Source organism: Pseudophryne corroboree, chromosome 9 (genome assembly GCF_028390025.1).
Source record: "Pseudophryne corroboree isolate aPseCor3 chromosome 9, aPseCor3.hap2, whole genome shotgun sequence".
Lineage (NCBI taxonomy): Eukaryota > Metazoa > Chordata > Amphibia > Anura > Myobatrachidae > Pseudophryne > Pseudophryne corroboree.
The window spans coordinates 416,279,746-416,300,141 of NC_086452.1; the positions used below are offsets into that span (position 1 = coordinate 416,279,746).

The following is a 20,396-nucleotide window of genomic DNA, read 5'->3' on the forward strand; positions in this document are numbered from 1 at the left end:
ACCTAACAAAATACTTTCTCACAGCAAGCTCAGGAGAGCTCACTGAACAGCACCCAGCTCGTCCGGGCACAGTCTCAAACTGAGGTCTGGAGGAGGGACATAGAGGGAGGAGCCAGAGCACACCAGAATCTAAATTCTTTCTTAAAGTGCCCATGTCTCCTGCGGAGCCCGTCTATTCCCCATGGTCCTTACGGAGTCCCCAGCATCCACTAGGACGTTAGAGAAAACAGAGATTCCAGCAGACTTACCATCAGGTATCATGGATGGTGCCCATCTACGGAAACTTGCCTCTCCGGGCTTCCATAATCCCCAGGAAAATGTGCAGACCAGCACAGTCTCTGGTATATCATGAGGAGACATCTCTGCAGCCCTTCTGGTACTGTCCCTATACACAGGGATGTCATCAAGCAGAGTCTGAAGATGTCTATTCACAACTGTCACAGGCTGGTTCAAGGCCTACTCCAACATTGACAGACCTGAGGAATTAGTAGATGGACCAACCTTTCCTTTCTCATTTAATAAAGCTTTGCTTATGTGTTCTGTGGCCTCTTCCCTCTTTCTCCATCACATACCCTGAGCCTTGTTGATAATGTGATTATTCTCAGAAACGGGTTTGGCATGTGTTGTCGACAGGGGAATAACGACATGATCATGTCGACACTGATGGACGCTGGAAAGGTAAGTATAGAAGAAATGGGTGCGGTGTGGGCCCCCTCTGGACCCAGTGGCCCGTGTGCACTGCACCCATTATAGATACACCAGTGAATGGGTCCTGACGGTGCTGCGATCGCTAACCTCTGTCAGTTCCGGCGGTGCATCTGTCTTTTCCCGGTGTGTCGGCATCAGGTGATGCAGTGTTCCTGTACGCTAACCCTTATCCATAAACATAACTCTAAACCCCACCCCCCTTCCACAGCCTAACCCTAATGTCGGCATTCTAACGTTCAAACCAGTCATTTACGCTGGCTGGTTCCATACTGTACAGTTATTCTGGAGTATATGACCAGCTTTAGAAGTCTGTATTTCTATGTTGTAAATGTATATGAAAATAAAGTATATTTGAAAATAAAAAGGTAATTGAAAGTTGGAGTTTTGTTGTTACATCTCATACCAAAATGGCCATTAGGCAGTGGCATATCTCTAATGGGTGCACACAGGACTCTGAGACTAAGGTGGCCCACACTGCACACCCTGCACCCATTTGCTCAAAACTCCCCTCTCCGGAGTTCTCCGCCGGCACAGGATCTCTCCACAAATTTCTGAGTAAATAGTGCAGCTGCCATTTTCCCAGAGTTTTGTGCATGCGCAGTAAGGAAATCTCTGGGAAAATGGCTACTGTGAAAAAACAAGTATGGTCCTTTAGAGAGAACAAAGAACCAAAAAAAGCAACTATAGGCCTTTTCCTGAGCACACTTGAAAAAATTGAAATGATGAAATTATTAAAAATTAACATTTATTAATATATACTTAAGAAAAAACGAGAGCTGGCATTAATAATTAAAGAGCATAAGTGTTTGCCAGTACCCATGTACCTTTTATAGGCAAAATTATAATATAGGTGAGCGAAAATAAATGAACCCTCATACATGGAGAAAATTCATACATATCCTCTCTAATCAGGAATTTATATGAATGAGGTCACTCCCTCGAGTCCTATATGATCTGACAAATGCTATTGACCTGAGATCAGATTGATGTAATGAGTCCCAAGTTGCTTAAACTGTTGGGGAGTAAAATACCTACGGTACCTAGTATTCCCTGGTGGTTCCCCATCCAGGTACTGACCAGGCCCTGCAGTGTTTGGCTTCCAAGATCAGACGAGTTTGGGCATACTCAGTGCGGTCTGACCGTAGGTAAATTTGTCTCCTGGGCGCACCGTTTTCCAATTGTATTGGGACCCAGAATCAATCACGAATTAATTGGATATTAGATTATATATGGTCAGAAATGAGTATGGTAATAACACTATGGTCTTATAAATTTCTGATCGTGGTAGGCTTCAAACAATAGTGCTGACTGTGCAGTCTTGAGATTGATATTACAAAAGAAACAGTTGTGCTCCTGAACGGCCTAAGCAGCAGGAGGGCTTAATAGTGCCCACAATGGTGGAATAATAGAGAGTCTTTTAGAGTTGTGCTCCAAAAGAGCCCAGGCAACACATGGGCTTAGTAATTTCCACAATAATCAGGACAATAGAAAATGTGTAAGCAGTATAGTAATTGTCAGTAGTATTGATTAGAGCATATATAATAATTGCAGATTACAAAAGTCCCTTATGAGAGGGTTACTCCCTTCTCTACAGTTACCCAGTAGTTATGCACCAAAAGAAAATTTGAGTATAATATTCATGGAGATATGAAAAAAATTTTTATATACCACGAAATAAATTCCTCTGGTTTCCCCTAATAAATGGGGAAATATATGGTGAACCCTATGGGAAAATCAGGGGGGAGCCGCAGATCGGGCAAGGAGAGTCCGTTTTCGGCCAGGAGCCGATGACTGTCTTACCCAACCTCTTGTGTAGACCCTCTAGCCGATAGACGGGACAGGAATCGAGGAGTGAGGTGCCGGCGGCCGCGGCGACCGGAAGTTCCATGAATATTTGTGGGCACTATTAAGCCCTCCTGCTGCTTAGGCCGTTCAGGAGCACAACTGTTTCTTTTGTAATATCAATCTCAAGACTGCACAGTCAGCACTATTGTTTGAAGCCTACCACGATCAGAAATTTATAAGACCATAGTGTTATTACCATACTCATTTCTGACCATATATAATCTAATATCCAATTAATTCGTGATTGATTCTGGGTCCCAATACAATTGGAAAACGGTGCGCCCAGGAGACAATTTCACCTACGGTCAGACCGCACTGAGTATGCCCAAACTCGTCTGATCTTGGAAGCCAAGCACTGCAGGGCCTGGTCAGTACCTGGATGGGGAACCACCAGGGAATACTAGGTACCGTAGGTATTTTACTCTCCAACAGTTTAAGCAACTTGGGACTCATTACATCAATCTGATCTCAGGTCAATAGCATTTGTCAGATCATATAGGACTCGAGGGAGTGACCTCATTCATATAAATTCCTGATTAGAGAGGATATGTATGAATTTTCTCCATGTATGAGGGTTCATTTATTTTCGCTCACCTATATTATAATTTTGCCTATAAAAGGTACATGGGTACTGGCAAACACTTATGCTCTTTAATTATTAATGCCAGCTCTCGTTTTTTCTTAAGTATATATTAATAAATGTTAATTTTTAATAATTTCATAATTTCAATTTTTTCAAGTGTGCTCAGGAAAAGGCCTATAGTTGCTTTTTTTGGTTCTTTGTTCTCTCTAAAGGACCATACTTGTTTTTTCATAGTTGTTATAACTATCCTCCTGGACCACCAACTATTTGCTGAATTTATTATTTGAGTAGGCCTTTATGTTGGTTTAATACATAATACTCCCAATTATTTAACTGAAATTGTGACATCCTGTGCAGATTTATTTCCTTTTTGTAAAAATGGCTACTGTGCCATTTCCCAGGATATTAGCGCAATAGAGTCTGTGGCCTTCTAGTGCTTAGACTCTCTTACACTGCTAGGCACTAGCTACAGGAGGGGCATGGATGGAGGAGGTTGCACACGGCTCCCCTCCTCTGTTAATATGCTCCTGCCATTAGGGTCAAGCTTGGAGCAGCTTGTACTGTATGTCTATACACAGAGTTCCCAGCATCAGTTTTCCTCTACATCCAATGGTTTAGAGGGATAATACTGGTTGATTATGAGAATGTGAATATCCTCTAACTCCAATTGCCTCTGGATGTGCAAAATTATTCATACCTATTATCAGTGATATGTTTGGGACGTTGAACGGTTATAAAACACAAATTTAACATAATTATCTCTAAAGAGGCAGTTTCCAGATTGGCTTGTAACACAAAAATGAAAGAAATTTGTATTTATCTGTGTTATGACTGCAAATGAAGGGACAAAAGTCAATACAGAGCAGATGGTTTAGTCTTATCTTCATTGCTTCCGCCATAGAGGAACAGGTTTCATTTCTTGTCAGCACAGACATAAATACCAGCAGATGCATTGGGAAATGTTTTGCACTATATCTCATCTTTAAATCCAAGAGCCAAATTTATTGAGACCTCGTACCTTCTCAACACTCTCATTCATGTGGGTATCTTGTTCCAGCAAATATGATCTCCCTGAAGCAGGTCTATTACAGTAAAGTTATCAATGTGGCAACTTTACAGGTTAATTGACAGGTAAAATAATGTATAGGCTGAATAATAAAGCAAGCAAATATATTGTTACCGGGTCAGCATGATTCGACATGAGGTTAATGTGGAACGGCAGGATTTTGCAGGATCAGAGCAACAGCAATAGGTCTGATGGAATCCAGTCTGGGTTTTAGTTGAGTCTGTTGTAAGCCACAGCTAGGCTAATCACTACAACTTATCTACTAACTTTAAAAATTTGTTTTTATCAGTAGGTCATTGCTCCTGATGCCAGCAAGTGGCCAGGCGATATGTTGGGGGTCTGGGGTTAAGTTAGGAGCCATTTGGAATCTGTACTACTTGTGTTTATTAGAACTTGGAATGTTCTGCTGCTGTTTAAAGACTGCCTGTAAATCCTGACCTGCAAAACCTGCATGTACTGTGTAACCTGCCTGAGGTGGACTGTACTCCGTCTACGTGGTTCTGTCACAATAAATACTCATGGGAGCTCTGCAATCACCATTTGCTGTATATACCAGGTGTGCCATGTTTTATTGTTTAACTATTGTGGTCACATATGACTTGCAACCCAGACATAGCAGTGAGGAGTTCAATGTATTATATTATGGCTTTATCAACTCTCCATATTTTCTAAATTAGTTTTTGAATTTAGTTTGTATGTTCTTGGTCTACACAATTCCCCTTTTGCCTTCTTCATTGAGGAAGTGGCAAAGTCAACACTCGTACATGATCCTTAAAGTTTACTTCAGTGATTAACATCACCCAATGACCTGAGGAAGACCAAATTAAAGTCGAAACGTGCAGAGAAACTCGTGGCCACATTATTTATGGATGCTATATACGGTCTGTCGTTTGCTTACATCTAACACTGAATATGATCCTCAAGGAAGAGTTCCTTCAGTATGAATAGCAGCTCGCTTTTTATTCAGATAACCTGCTTTAACTACTATTTTATGTGCATGTATGTTTTCTGTATATATATTGAATTTAGCACGTTTCATGTTTCTGTCTAGTAATTTGTGTGATTTATGGGGCTCATAGTCATTTGCAATGAAATGCAGTCAGGGTGCTTTGGTTACAGTGTCAACATTCACAATATCTACAGCTTTGATGATGTTGCCACGGTTAAAATGTCAACTTAATGTCGACACCTGAGGAATCTTGACAACGACAGAATGTGTTAGGTATGGAATCAGACAAAACAACAGGGTCGACATTACATCAGTGTCAACATGTCGATATAACGAATGTCAATATATACTAAACCCTTGCCAACACATAAGAGAAGGTGCAGTGACTACAGGGTCATTACAGTAAGTCTATACTATATCCAGACAGTGTAATGGTTAGCACTACTACCTCACAGCAGTGAGGTCTTGGGTTCAATTCCAATCACAGCCCTATCTGTGTGGAGTTTGTATATTTTTCCCCTTGCTCGCAAGTGTGTGTGTGTGTGTGTGTGTGTGTGTGTACATAGGGAATACAGATTGGAAGCTCCTCTGAGGCAAATATTGGCCAAAAAATTCCTGTAAGGCACTGAGGAAGTGGCTGAGCCATGAAACATGTTGCAAGATTCCAAATAAGTGAGACTCATTCTGTCTTTATTATTTTATATTTTATTTATTATGTATTTTTTTTATTTTAACTGATTCACATTTGTAAGTGTTTGACTTTATTATCTGATTTTTTTTGTGCCAACAGCCTAGTTACATTTTTCTGTTTTATTAACTTAATTTTTGTCTGTTATAAGGACTGGTGAGTTCCCAGACATGTTTGTTATATACTGCATCACTCCTACTCTACTGTAGTGGACAATTCTCCTTTCCTTGTGTGTACAGCTCCCGAAAAGTGAGGAGGGTCCAATTTATCCACATTTAAGGTGTATCCAGTTGAATGGTCGACAGTAACCATATCAACAATCATAAAGTCGACATCATGTCAACATCAGAATGTCAACATAGTTCAAACTATCGATAAACACCATGTCGACATCCTCATGCTGTCGTCAGGTCCACAATGGGTCCATGTGCAATGTCGACAGTTTCAGGATGCCAACAGTTAGGGTTAGGCTGTGGGGGGCGGGCTAGTGTTCAGTGTTGGGCTGTGGGATGGGGGGGTGAACGGAGGGTTAGGCACTAGAGGGAGTGTTAAGAATTAGGGTTAGGGAAAGGGGGAAGTGCTCACCAGAACGCTGCAGCATCACAGGTCCACACCAAAAGGGACTATCACATGGCCTCCTGGAGAAGTTAAAAGAAGCCACTACACACCAGTGATTCCCAAACCTTTTTGAATCATGGCGCTCTAGAGTATCAGAATTTTTTTCACAGCACCCCTAGGCCAAATGTTTCTTATTGAGAAACTTAGAAAGAAATATAAAATTAAAATTAAGTATTTTGTGTTTATATGTCATCCTTACATTGTGTTGTGTGGTGAGGGACAAGATTTACTTCTGTTTGTCCACATGTTATGGTTGACAGCCACCAGCACTGGTTTTGCGTAATACACTGACCATAAATAATGTGAATTAGTCCTGGATCACCGATCCAAGGCACCCCTGCAAGTGTCCTGAGGCACCCCAGGGTGACATGGCACACAGTTTGAGAACCACTGCCCTACACCTCTAGGGACAGTGCGTTGACCATTCATCATGTTGACATATCATCTGGATAGACATGATGACAGTCAGCATGTTGAGTATCACAACTTGGCATGTCGACAGACCCTGTTGACATTCTCGTGTTGACCCAATGACTGTCGACCAATCATACCACATCCCATTTAAGGTGCTTCTGTTTATCTCCTCGGCTGTGGATTTTAAATGCTGTGGTGCCAGCCATATTTGCTTTGATCCTAAATCTATAGTATATTCCTTACCACATGGACACACACATGCACACTAAAATTATTTTTGTCAGAAGCCAATTAACCTACCAGTATATTGGGCGTGCGGGAGGACAATGGACCACCCAGTGAAAATCCACACAAGCTCTATACAAGGAGTGGTCTTCAGGATGCCGCCAGCCGGGATCCCGGCGACCAGCATACCGGCCGCCGGCATGCCGACATATTCTCCCTCTTGGGGGTCCGTGACTCCCCCTGGAGGGAAAATAAATAGCGTGGCGTGCATAGCTCGCCACCGTGCCCGCAAGGGGCTCATTAGCACTTGCCCAGCTGTCGGTATGCCGGCGGTCGGGATCCCGGCGCCGGTATTCTGGCCACTCATACTACACCCCTATACAAGCTTCCAACAGGTAGGGCTATAGCGGGAATCTAACCCACAACCAATTCTTCCAGCTGTTGCCTTTCTCAGAGGGACCTCCCGGCTCCCCTACTTCCTGGTTCCCTCCCCCAGTGCATGCCATGCTGCCGATCACTGCTGATTGGGCACCCCCACCCACAGCTGCAGACATTAGCAGAAGTGTAAAAAAAGGAGCACTCGCCTTCCCTGTGTACACCCATCGGCTGCAGAAAAAAGCGACCGTTGCGAATATGTAAAGTTGTGATTCTCTCAATTTTCCCATCATTGGTTGACCAATATATCGACCACTGATGTATGAACCAATGTTTATAAAAATGTTTACATAAGGATTAATAAGTGTTCTTAACCTAATTCAATCATAAATAAAACACACAATTTCTGAGCAGTTTTGGGAAATATTTTAGCCAATTAAGTGGTTCTTGAACTGCTAAAGCATTAGAAGGCACACTGTGAATGCTAATATGCAAACACAAGTATAATGACTTAAAAGTAACAGTAACAAATGCTGTATGTTACGTTTCTAATGATCTCAAGGGTTTAACGCCTTCATGGCAAGCACACAAAAAAAACGAAAAAATAAATAAAATAATGTAAACACCTCACTATGTGACTGTATAGTGCGCACATTAATAACCCAGGTGGGAAGAATAATGCTATACGCCAGTATATCAAGTATATTATGGGTCCGTTCACACAATATCATTTCAGTAAAACGTCTGAAGGAGGACATGTGCAGGCAGCTGAGTTCTCTCTCGCAGTATCGCTGCTGTGAAAATCGGGACAGTTGGGAGGTATGTTATACCACTTTTTCCCTTTTCCCATCCTAACTCCCTACCTGGTGATCAATTATCACAATCAAATGTGTCTCCATCGCAGGACTTAAATAGGGCCTGTTTCAGAGATAGACAAAAATACAATGCTGCATGTAGCAGTGATCCTATTACTGCGATCGTCGTCGCAAGCTAGGATCCAACATCGCAACCATCGGTGTTCCACACAAAAGGCCAGCTGAGTGAGGTCCAGTATACTCAACTGACCAATGGAGTGGGGGCTGCAAGGACAGAAATGCAGTAATGACATGCAGACCGAAAATGAAAAAGGAATACTCGGCACTGACTTAGTAAGGGATCTCCTGTACGCAAACACTAATACTCCAGGTATGCTGCAGCTCTATCAGAGAGGTCACTGAGTCTCCAAAAAAGTGGAAGCTAAAAGAAAAATATTAAATTAAGCGTTGCATAGCTGGAATCAATTTATATCATTTTAATCACACAATGGAATCAACAAACAACATAAACGTAACATACACACATGAACCCGGCCGGTATTAAAAAATACATGATTTAAAAAAATTAATTAAAAACTCCATCAACCCATAAAAATGTCATATATCACAGAATGACCTCCATTTCATTCGTCACCAGTAAATGTTATAGCACTGATATAACGAACTGATCAAACAGTTAAATGCATATAATTACCCAAGGGGCCCCTGGTGATCAGAACTTTTCCTTCAGTCACTTTGTAGCACAAAGGTAATTAGGCTATGAACGTCCACAGCAAATAGCATCCAATATTCTGTCAAAAGCTATGTCCATAGATGTAGATTAGGAACTTAGCACATATGCATCCATATAATAATAAGATTTTACTTACCGATAAATCTATTTCTCGGAGTCCGTAGTGGATGCTGGGGTTCCTGAAAGGACCATGGGGAATAGCGGCTCCGCAGGAGACAGGGCACAAAAAGTAAAGCTTTTTCCGATCAGGTGGTGTGCACTGGCTCCTCCCCCTATGACCCTCCTCCAGACTCCAGTTAGGTACTGTGCCCGGACGAGCGTACACAATAAGGGAGGATTTTGAATCCCGGGTAAGACTCATACCAGCCACACCAATCACACCGTACAACTTGTGATCTAAACCCAGTTAACAGTATGATAACAGCGGAGCCTCTGAAAGATGGCTTCCTACAACAATAACCCGAATAAGTTAACAATAACTATGTACAATTTATGCAGATAATCCGCACTTGGGATGGGCGCCCAGCATCCACTACGGACTCCGAGAAATAGATTTATCGGTAAGTAAAATCTTATTTTCTCTATCGTCCTAGTGGATGCTGGGGTTCCTGAAAGGACCATGGGGATTATACCAAAGCTCCCAAACGGGCGGGAGAGTGCGGATGACTCTGCAGCACCGAATGAGAGAACTCCAGGTCCTCCTTAGCCAGAGTATCAAATTTGTAAAATTTTACAAACGTGTTCTCCCCTGACCACGTAGCTGCTCGGCAAAGTTGTAATGCCGAGACCCCTCGGGCAGCCGCCCAAGATGAGCCCACCTTCCTTGTGGAGTGGGCCTTTACAGATTTAGGCTGTGGCAGGCCTGCCACAGAATGTGCCAGTTGGATTGTGCTACAGATCCAACGAGCAATCGTCTGCTTAGACGCAGGAGCACCCATCTTGTTGGGTGCATACAATATAAACAACGAGTCAGATTTTCTGACTCCAGCTGTTCTTGCAATATATATTTTTAATGCTCTGACAACGTCCAGTAACTTGGAGTCCTCCAAGTCACTTGTAGCCGCAGGCACTACAATAGGCTGGTTCAGATGAAATGCTGACACCACCTTAGGGAGAAAATGCGGACGAGTCCGCAGTTCTGCCCTGTCCGAATGGAAAATCAGATATGGGCTTTTGTAAGATAAAGCTGCCAATTCTGACACTCTCCTGGCAGAAGCCAGGGCTAGAAGCATGGTCACTTTCCAAGTGAGATATTTCAAATCCACCTTATTTAGTGGTTCAAACCAATGAGATTTTAGAAAATCCAAAACTACATTGAGATCCCACGGTGCCACTGGAGGCACCACAGGAGGCTGTATATGCAGCACTCCCTTAACAAAGGTCTGGACTTCAGGGACTGAAGCCAATTCTTTTTGAAAGAAAATCGACAGGGCCGAAATTTGAACCTTAATAGATCCCAATTTGAGACCCATAGACAATCCTGATTGCAGGAAATGTAGGAATCGACCCAGTTGAAATTCCTCCGTCGGAGCACTCCGATCTTCGCACCACGCAACATATTTTCGCCAAATTCGGTGATAATGTTGCACGGTTACTTCTTTCCTTGCTTTAATCAAAGTAGGAATGACTTCTTCCGGCATGCCTTTTTCCATTAGGATCCGGCGTTCAACCGCCATGCCGTCAAACGCAGCCGCGGTAAGTCTTGAAACAGACAGGGACCCTGCTGAAGCAAGTCCCTCCTTAGAGGTAGAGGCCACGGATCTTCCGTGATCATCTCTTGAAGTTCCGGGTACCAAGTCCTTCTTGGCCAATCCGGAACCACTAGTATCGTTCTTACGCCTCTTTGCCGTATAATTCTCAATACTTTTGGTATGAGAGGCAGAGGAGGAAACACATACACCGACTGGTACACCCAAGGCGTTACCAGCGCGTCCACAGCTATTGCCTGCGGATCTCTTGACCTGGCGCAATACCTGTCCAGTTTTTTGTTGAGGCGAGACGCCATCATGTCCACCATTGGTCTTTCCCAACGGGTTACCAGCATGTGGAAGACTTCTGGATGAAGTCCCCACTCTCCCGGGTGAAGATCGTGTCTGCTGAGGAAGTCTGCTTCCCAGTTGTCCACTCCCGGGATGAACACTGCTGACAGCGCTATCACATGATTCTCTGCCCAGCGAAGAATCCTTGCAGCTTCTGCCATTGCACTCCTGCTTCTTGTGCCGCCCTGTCTGTTCACATGGGCGACTGCCGTGATGTTGTCCGACTGGATCAACACCGGTTTTCCCTGAAGCAGAGGTTCTGCCTGGCTTAGAGCATTGTATATTGCTCTTAGTTCCAGAATGTTTATGTGAAGAGACGTTTCCAGGCTCGTCCATACTCCCTGGAAGTTTCTTCCTTGTGTGACTGCTCCCCAGCCTCTCAGGCTGGCGTCCGTGGTCACCAGGATCCAATCCTGTATGCCGAATCTGCGGCCCTCCAATAGATGAGGACTCTGCAACCACCACAGAAGAGACACCCTTGTCCTTGGAGACAGGGTTATCCGTAGGTGCATCTGAAGATGCGACCCTGACCATTTGTCCAACAGATCCCTTTGGAAAATTCTTGCGTGGAATCTGCCGAATGGAATTGCTTCGTAAGAAGCCACCATTTTTCCCAGGACTCTTGTGCATTGATGTACAGACACCTTTCCTGGTTTTAGGAGGTTCCTGACAAGCTCGGATAACTCCTTGGCTTTTTCCTCCGGGAGAAAAACCTTTTTCTGAACCGTGTCCAGAATCATCCCTAGGAACAGCAGACGAGTTGTCGGCATTAACTGGGATTTTGGAATATTCAGAATCCACCCGTGCTGTTTTAGCACTTCTTGAGACAGTGCTAATCCCATCTCTAGCTGTTCTCTGGACCTCGCCCTTATTAGGAGATCGTCCAAGTATGGGATAATTAATACGCCTTTTCTTCGAAGAAGAATCATCATCTCGGCCATTACCTTTGTAAAGATCCGAGGTGCCGTGGACAATCCGAACGGCAGCGTCTGAAACTGATAGTGACAGTTTTGTACAACGAACCTGAGGTACCCCTGGTGTGAGGGGTAAATTGGAACGTGGAGATACGCATCCTTGATGTCCAAGGATACCATAAAGTCCCCCTCTTCCAGGTTCGCTATCACTGCTCTGAGTGACTCCATTTTGAACTTGAACTTCTTTATGTACAGGTTCAAGGACTTCAGATTTAGAATAGGCCTTACCGAGCCATCCGGCTTCGGTACCACAAAAAGAGTGGAATAATACCCCTTCCCTTGTTGTAGAAGAGGTACCTTGACTATCACCTGCTGAGAGTACAGCTTGTGAATGGCTTCCAAAACCGTCTCCCTTTCGGAGGGGGACGTTGGTAAAGCAGACTTCAGGAAACGGCGAGGTGGATCCGTCTCTAATTCCAACCTGTACCCTTGAGATATTATCTGCAGGATCCAGGGATCTACCTGCGAGTGAGCCCACTGCGCGCTGTAATTTTTGGAGACGACCGCCCACCTTCCCCGAGTCCGCTTGAGGAGCCCCAGCGTCATGTTGAGGCTTTTGTAGAAGCCGGGGAGGGCTTCTGTTCCTGGGAAGGAGCTGCGTGTTGCTGTCTCTTCCCTCGACCTTTGCCTCGTGGCAGATATGAATAGCCCTTTGCTCTCTTATTTTTAAAGGAACGAAAGGGCTGCGGTTGAAAAGTCGGTGCCTTTTTCTGTGGGGGAGTGACTTGAGGTAGAAAGGTGGATTTCCCGGCTGTAGCCGTGGCCACCAAATCTGATAGACCGACTCCAAATAACTCCTCCCCTTTATACGGCAAAACTTCCATATGCCGTTTTGAATCCGCATCGCCTGTCCACTGTCGCGTCCATAAAGCTCTTCTGGCCGAAATGGACATAGCACTTACCCGTGATGCCAGTGTGCAGATATCCCTCTGTGCATCACGCATATAAAGAAATGCATCCTTTATTTGTTCTAACGACAGTAAAATATTGTCCCTGTCCAGGGTATCAATATTTTCAATCAGGGACTCTGACCAAACTACCCCAGCACTGCCCATCCAGGCAGTCGCTACAGCTGGTCGTAGTATAACACCTGCATGTGTGTATATACTTTTTTGGATATTTTCCATCCTCCTATCTGATGGATCTTTAAGTGCGGCCGTCTCAGGAGAGGGTAACGCCACTTGTTTAGATAAGCGTGTTAGCGCCTTGTCCACCCTAGGAGGTGTTTCCCAGCGCTCCCTAACCTCTGGCGGGAAAGGGTATAATGCCAATAATTTCTTTGAAATTATCAGCTTTTTATCAGGGGCAACCCACGCTTCATTACACACGTCATTTAATTCTTCTGATTCAGGAAAAACTATAGGTAGTTTTTTCATACCCCACATAATACCCTGTTTAGTGGTACCTGTAGTATCAGCTAAATGTAACGCCTCCTTCATTGCCAAAATCATATAACGTGTGGCCCTACTGGAAAATACGGTTGATTCGTCACCGTCACCACTGGAGTCATCGCCTGTGTCTGGGTCTGTGTCGACCGACTGAGGCAAAGGGCGTTTCACAGCCCCTGACGGTGTTTGAGTCGCCTGGACAGGCACTAATTGATTGTCCGGTCGCCTCATGTCGTCAAACGACTGCTTTAGCGTGTTGACACTATCCCGTAGTTCCATAAATAAAGGCATCCATTCCGGTGTCGACTCCCTAGGGGGTGACATCCTCATATTTGGCAATTGCTCCGCCTCCACACCAATATCGTCCTCATACATGTCGACACACACGTACCGACACACAGCAGACACACAGGGAATGCTCCTAACGAAGACAGGACCCACTAGCCCTTTGGGGAGACAGAGGGAGAGTTTGCCAGCACACACCAAAAGCGCTATATATATATCAGGGATAGCCTTATAATAAGTGCTCCCTTATAGCTGCTTTGTTATATCAAATTATCGCCATAAATGTGCCCCCCCCTCTCTGTTTTACCCTGTTTCTGTAGTGCAGTGCAGGGGAGAGACTTGGGAGCCGTCCTGACCAGCGGAGCTGTGAGAGGAAATGGCGCCGTGTGCTGAGGAGATAGGCCCCGCCCCTTTTCTGGCGGGCTCGTCTCCCGCTATTTAGAAAAATTAGGCAGGGGTTAAATATCTCCATATAGCCTCTAGGGCTATATGTGAGGTATTTTTAGCCTTTATAGGTAATCATTTTTCCTCCCAGGGCGCCCTGCACCCTCAGTGACTGCCGTGTGAAGTGTGCTGAGAGGAAAATGGCGCACAGCTGCAGTGCTGTGCGCTACCTTTTGAAGACTGCAGGAGTCTTCAGCCGCCGATTCTGGACCTCTTCTGTCTTCAGCATCTGCAAGGGGGCCGGCGGCGTGGCTCCGGTGACCATCCAGGCTGTACCCGTGATCGTCCCTCTGGAGCTTGATGTCCAGTAGCCAAGAAGCCAATCCATCCTGCACGCAGGTGAGTTGACTCCTTCTCCCCTCAGTCCCTCGCTGCAGTGATCCTGTTGCCAGCAGGAATCCCTGTAAAATAAAAAACCTAGCTAAACTTTTTCTAAGCAGCTCTTTAGGAGAGCCACCTAGATTGCACCCTTCTCGGCCGGGCACAAAAATCTAACTGGAGTCTGGAGGAGGGTCATAGGGGGAGGAGCCAGTGCACACCACCTGATCGGAAAAAGCTTTACTTTTTGTGCCCTGTCTCCTGCGGAGCCGCTATTCCCCATGGTCCTTTCAGGAACCCCAGCATCCACTAGGACGATAGAGAAAATGAGTTAGTTTGTTAGTTTAGCCAGCAATGTCCATAACCTAGGTTATATTAGCATCAGGTTAATCAGTCACTCCAGTCCACTCAGAATTAACATGGATATGCAACCACACTGATATGTTGCCCTCTAGCTTGGGCTCTAATAATCTGTCCTGGACACTGGTTACTGAGCGGGCTTGGTTGTTAAGGGTTCTCACCTACCAGCTGATTGTTTACTGTCAGGGTCTCCACAACAGACTCCTCCCTTGAGTCCCGCCGCACCTCAGATCCGTTAACGTAGTGATGTCCACAGATAGAGACAATGCCAGGTCCGTGTGCCTTAGACCTCTCAACGCGTTTCTCCACCTATACAGTCAGCGGCTTCCTCCATTATATGGATGCATATGTGCTAAGTTCCTAATCTACATCTATGGACATAGCTTTTGACAGAATATTGGATGCTATTTGCTGTGGACGTTCATAGCCTAATTACCTTTGTGCTACAAAGTGACTGAAGGAAAAGTTCTAATCACCAGGGGCCCCTTGGTCAATTATATGCATTTAACTGTTTGATCAATGCGTTATATCAGTGCTATAACATTTACTGGTGATGACACGCAGACCCCTGGCTCTACTCGCCCACAAAACGGGAATGACACGCCGCAGTTTTTGGAAATGCTGGCCAGGAAGCCCCCCCCCAAATTGCCAACCAAATGCCTCTGCCTGTCAATCAAGCTGGGGGCTTGGTGGAATAGAGTGCAGTATCACGGGTCCTGTGCAGGTCCCAAAGGGGCAGATGTATTAAGCCTGGAGTAGTGATAAAGCAGTGATCAATGCAAGGTGATAACGCACCAGCCAATCAGCTCCAATATGTAAACTGACAGGCGCTGATTGGCTGGTGCATTATCACCTTCCACTTACCACTGCTTTATCACTTCTACAGGCTTAATACATCTGCCCCAGAGTTCTCAGTGCATTTTGGGCTTCATAAAAATGGCTGCTGCTTGTACAACTTAGTAAAAAAAAAAAAGAGACATGCCATAAGATAGCGTTTACTTCACATGAAACTTTATTTAGTAAATTCCACTCAGCAAGCCTGGAGAACTATGGTTTCTTTGGGATCCGGTCTTTAGGTCGACCACTATTGGTTGCATTAGGTCGACATGGAAAAAAGTCCATGAGTTTTTCGCTTTTTTTCCCTCATTTATTTAAACTTTTGCATACTTTACGATCCACGTGGACTACAATTGGGAATAGTAACCTGTGCCAAGCGCAGCTTTAGCGGAGCGAATCACCTTGAGGTGATTCGAGCCATGAGAGGGACACGGTGCACTTATTGGGGTTCCCGGTCACTGTACAAAGAAAACGACACAAATGGTATTTTTTTTAACTCATGTCGACCATTTTCCATGTCGACATATTGACTGTGTCGACCTAGTCATTATCAACCAATAATGGTCGACCTAATGCAGTTGACCTAGTTACTGTCAACCCTATGATCCACACCCGGTTTATTTCCGCGCTATTAAACACCATTTTCAGCATCTGTCTCAGGACACAGGCAGGTAGTTTACAGATAGATTTTTGCATTCTGGGTGTTATTCTCTTTCGCTATCCTGGGTGTATCAGTCTATGTACCCCATGCATGTTTGTGAGTAAAGGTTGGGGAAACAAGGTAATCAATTTTAGATGATTTTTAACACTATTTAGAAAAGTACATATTAAATGCTGTCACTTGATATGACTTAGTATGATTATTAGTTTATGTACTCTGTAATTAGGCGCTGTGTATCCCTTGTGGCACCATATAAATAAAATCTAATAATAACAACAACAACAATTATTATTATTATTATTCTGATTATTATTAAATAGTGTAAAAAAAAAATCTTCTAAAATTAATGCAAAAATTAACGTAAAGTCTTAATAATGAAAAATATTGTAGCTTCCCGCTTTCAAGTCTACTTGTGAGGTGCTCAATGAATTCCTCAAAATGGGAACATGTATGTCATAATTGATACTTGATAGGGCACTGATGGCATTATCATGGCTCCCCCCAACTCCCAATTCATGCCATGTAGCCGCCTGAACTGCCCACTCACTCAGGAAGTGGGCGGTAGCAGACAGCAATATGCCTACTTTACAGAGCCCAGAAGAGCCACTTTAGATTCGGAAGTCTCCAGGAATGTTTTAGAAGAGTAGGTGAGAATGCACGGGAGGAGAGGAGTGTATAGGAGAGTAATCTGGCACATGACTTCATAAGAAGGTAAATAACCAGGAAGTGCCAAAGTATATATCACCTAGCATAGGGATCAAGCTACTAGGCCTCACTACTTATTACTCATAAATTATGAGGCTATGGTCAAAAAAATACAAAACGTAAGAACGCATTATAGGGCACTGGCTTCAAGTCCATTCTTCGGGGATTAATTCGCAAGTGCAGGATTAAGGTCAGCCTCAAAACACGTCCCGCTGGGGATTCTTTGAAAGATGACGAATCCTAGTGTGAGAGCGCAGGAAATCGTGCTCTGGATTTGTCTCTAATAACTGCAGTGCATGATTTTACCATCCTGAAATAGTTTTTATTTTGTGAGAAAAATAAATAAATACATTCATGATGTTGCAGACTGTAAAATCTCTAATTTATTGTAAACAAGCAGGTCGACCCAGAACCCGTGTTCGACAATGTAATGCGCATTTAACGATCATGGTTATACAAGAGAGATTTCAAACGCTCCAATTTCAACACTGATTTTCATTGGCCTCACTCATTTGTAAACCAAGTTATTGTAATCGAACTCTCTTTTCTGTTACATTTAGCATGAGCCATATGTTCAAAGGAAAATAAAACATAAGTAATTACACGACTTTTGATGCAAGGCCATTGTGCAGCAAGATACGTCAGCGTGCAACTCAACCAAGTTCAATAGAAAACTTTAATTTAAGAACACAACCATTAAATATGATTTACAAGACATTGCTTCTTGCGCAATTAACATAACAAACAATTCCTTCCTTTATTTTGCCAATTTAATTCCTACTGTTGGAATGTGCCAAGCTTAGTACAGGCGACAGAAGCTGTTGCTGAATGCCCAGAATAGGCTCAGCATGGGCAGTGATTATTGCCTGCCGCTTTCCGATGTCCAGCCAACGCGACGCTCCATCTCCTTTTCTGGGTAGATTATCGGTTTAAGCCATTGTGCTGTTAAACGGCAAAGTGCTCAAGATTTTGTACAACAAGGAAATTCCCAACACAAATCTACAGGGATTATGGGGCCAGATCAGAGTGTTAAATTAAATGGGAATAAATTACTGAAAAGAAACAAGTACGTACAAATAGCGCATATGCAGGACTATATGCTGGTGTATATACACCATATCTGCATGAGCATGCTCTTATGACCCTTTCAGACCAATAGCTATGAACACGGGTTATTGGCACATGAGCGCACATAACCCGTGTTCATGTGCGGTCTGAAAGGTGACAGGGGAATAATACCGGGTCCAGCGACCCGGTATTTCAACCCTGGTAGCGAGCAGGATAGAACTCGTGTTCAACCCGGCTCGCTGTGCGGTGTGAATGGGAGCCAGGTCGATGCAACCCATTTCCCGTTCACTGTGTGTGAACGGGCGGTGCTTGGAGATCACGTGATCTCCAAGCCCGCCCCCGCTGTGTCACCAACCCAGCAATATGGCGAGTTGCAGACAGCGGAAGCGTGGCGCCTGAGGCGGGTCAGACTCCCGGGTACGACCCGCCTCAGGCAGTGTGAAAGGGGTATCACTGTAGTCAGCCAATGTGGGAAGACCCCCGTCTCCAACTCTCCGATACTAAGGAGCTCATTTATCAACAAGTGATAAAACTCGTTGTGTATGATACATGGTGCTCCAGCCAATCACCTCCCAACTGTCATGTGTTGGGAGCTGATTGGATGGAGCACCATTTATCATACGCAATGAGTTTTACCATTAACAACGAGTTTGATCATTGGATAAATGGTCCCCTAAGTGTAGATGTGTTCATGATGCATTTGACTCAGCAATCTCGTACTTGAGCGCAGTGGTTCCCTAAGTATGTGCAGTGCGAATCCACACTATGCAATTGGTCCCTCGTTATAATATGCACCAGCATCTATATCTCCCCGTGTCATATTCAGAAACAGACGGCAATACAGCCGCACAGTCCTGGAACCAGGACTCTTTGTGGAAAGGACGTCCAAGAAAATACTGAGCAAGGGCAGTGCTGTGATAAAACAGTCAGATGTGCAAAGCAGCCCTGGATGTGACTTTTACTCAGTTGTCCATAGCAACCATGCAAGATGAGCAGTCATTGGACAAATATAGTTACCCATAGCAACCAATAATATATCTAGTACATTCCATGAAATGACGCCTAGAATCTGATCACTACAGGGTAACACCTCCATATGTCATCTTTAGTATGTCAGATATAATACAGACTACAGTGCATGCAGCATGGATGTAGCTATAATGGGTGCACAGTGTATGATGAACATGGGCCCCTGGGTCCAAAGGGGGCCCACATCGTACACACCCTGCACCCATGCTCACCTTTCCAGCACACGCAGTATTATTGGGAACATTTGCTCAACTTGGTATGGGACCATTGTATCCCCTCTGTATCTGAGCTGCACTCATTCCCAATCATCATATACCATGGATTTTATTTTCAGATACAGCAACATAAGAACACGTATCAAATGTACACAAGCATTTACTATGTTTATTTACTAGAATTTCAGAGCTTCCCATTAAATCTATATGCGATAAAAGCAAAAAAATAACACAAGCAACGTTCTGAAAAATGCAACGCATATAAAACCGCACTGAGTATGATTACAGCAGGAACAATGGTTGCCGGCGTTACCACTGTCTTAGCAGCCTGTAATGTACATTTTCACAGCAATCCGGGGGATGCAGGTAAATTGCCGGCAGTCGGGGATCCCAGCTCACAGGGGCTATTCCCACTCGTGGGTGAGCCACCGAGTGGGAATAGCACCTGTCCCATCGCCAATGCCGGATCCCACCTGGGAATAGGAAACGGGTCCTTCCCGGGTGGGATCCGGCATTGGACCCTAACAGCAGGCTTCCCGACCCGGGTCGGGTTGCCATAGTGGCGGAGGCGGCGCTGGGAGATGAGCTAATCTCCGCGCCGCCTCTCCCCATGTAGTGAACGGGTCCTGGGTTGCAACGACCCGGCAACCTATTCACACTGCCACTGACTCGGTATTCAACCCGGAATAACCCTTCTTATTATCCGTGTTGAATTACCGGGTCAGGCGACCCGGGAATACTCCACGGCCCCTTTCACATTGCACAGTGACCCGTGTCGACGTGGCAATATACCAGGTCGATACCGGGTTATTTGTGCGATGTGAAAGGGGTATCAGCCTAAACCTTAACAAACTACCGATCTTTATTGCCACACACACACACTAATAAATCGTACACAAAAAGGGGTGGTAAGGTGGGCAAACTGGAACAAAGAGGCAGATCCTCTGCCTCACACCACTGCTAGATACAATAACTTCTCCCCACTTAACTATTGTTGGCTTTTAAAATTAAGTCAACTGCCTTACAGGGGAAACTACCAGCACATTATTAAAGG

The 20,396-nt window shown here is 44.5% G+C and overlaps 1 protein-coding gene and 2 pseudogenes across 1 annotated transcript in view; 1 reads left to right on the forward strand and 2 right to left on the reverse strand.

Annotated features, from left to right (window-relative positions):
- Positions 1-20,396, reverse strand: part of MAGI1 (membrane associated guanylate kinase, WW and PDZ domain containing 1) — an 809,094-nt gene that overhangs the window by 323,670 nt on the left and 465,028 nt on the right. The window lies entirely within an intron of this gene.
- On the reverse strand, positions 1,737-1,855 carry LOC134963389 (5S ribosomal RNA; annotated as a pseudogene).
- LOC134962951 (5S ribosomal RNA) lies at positions 2,851-2,969 on the forward strand (annotated as a pseudogene).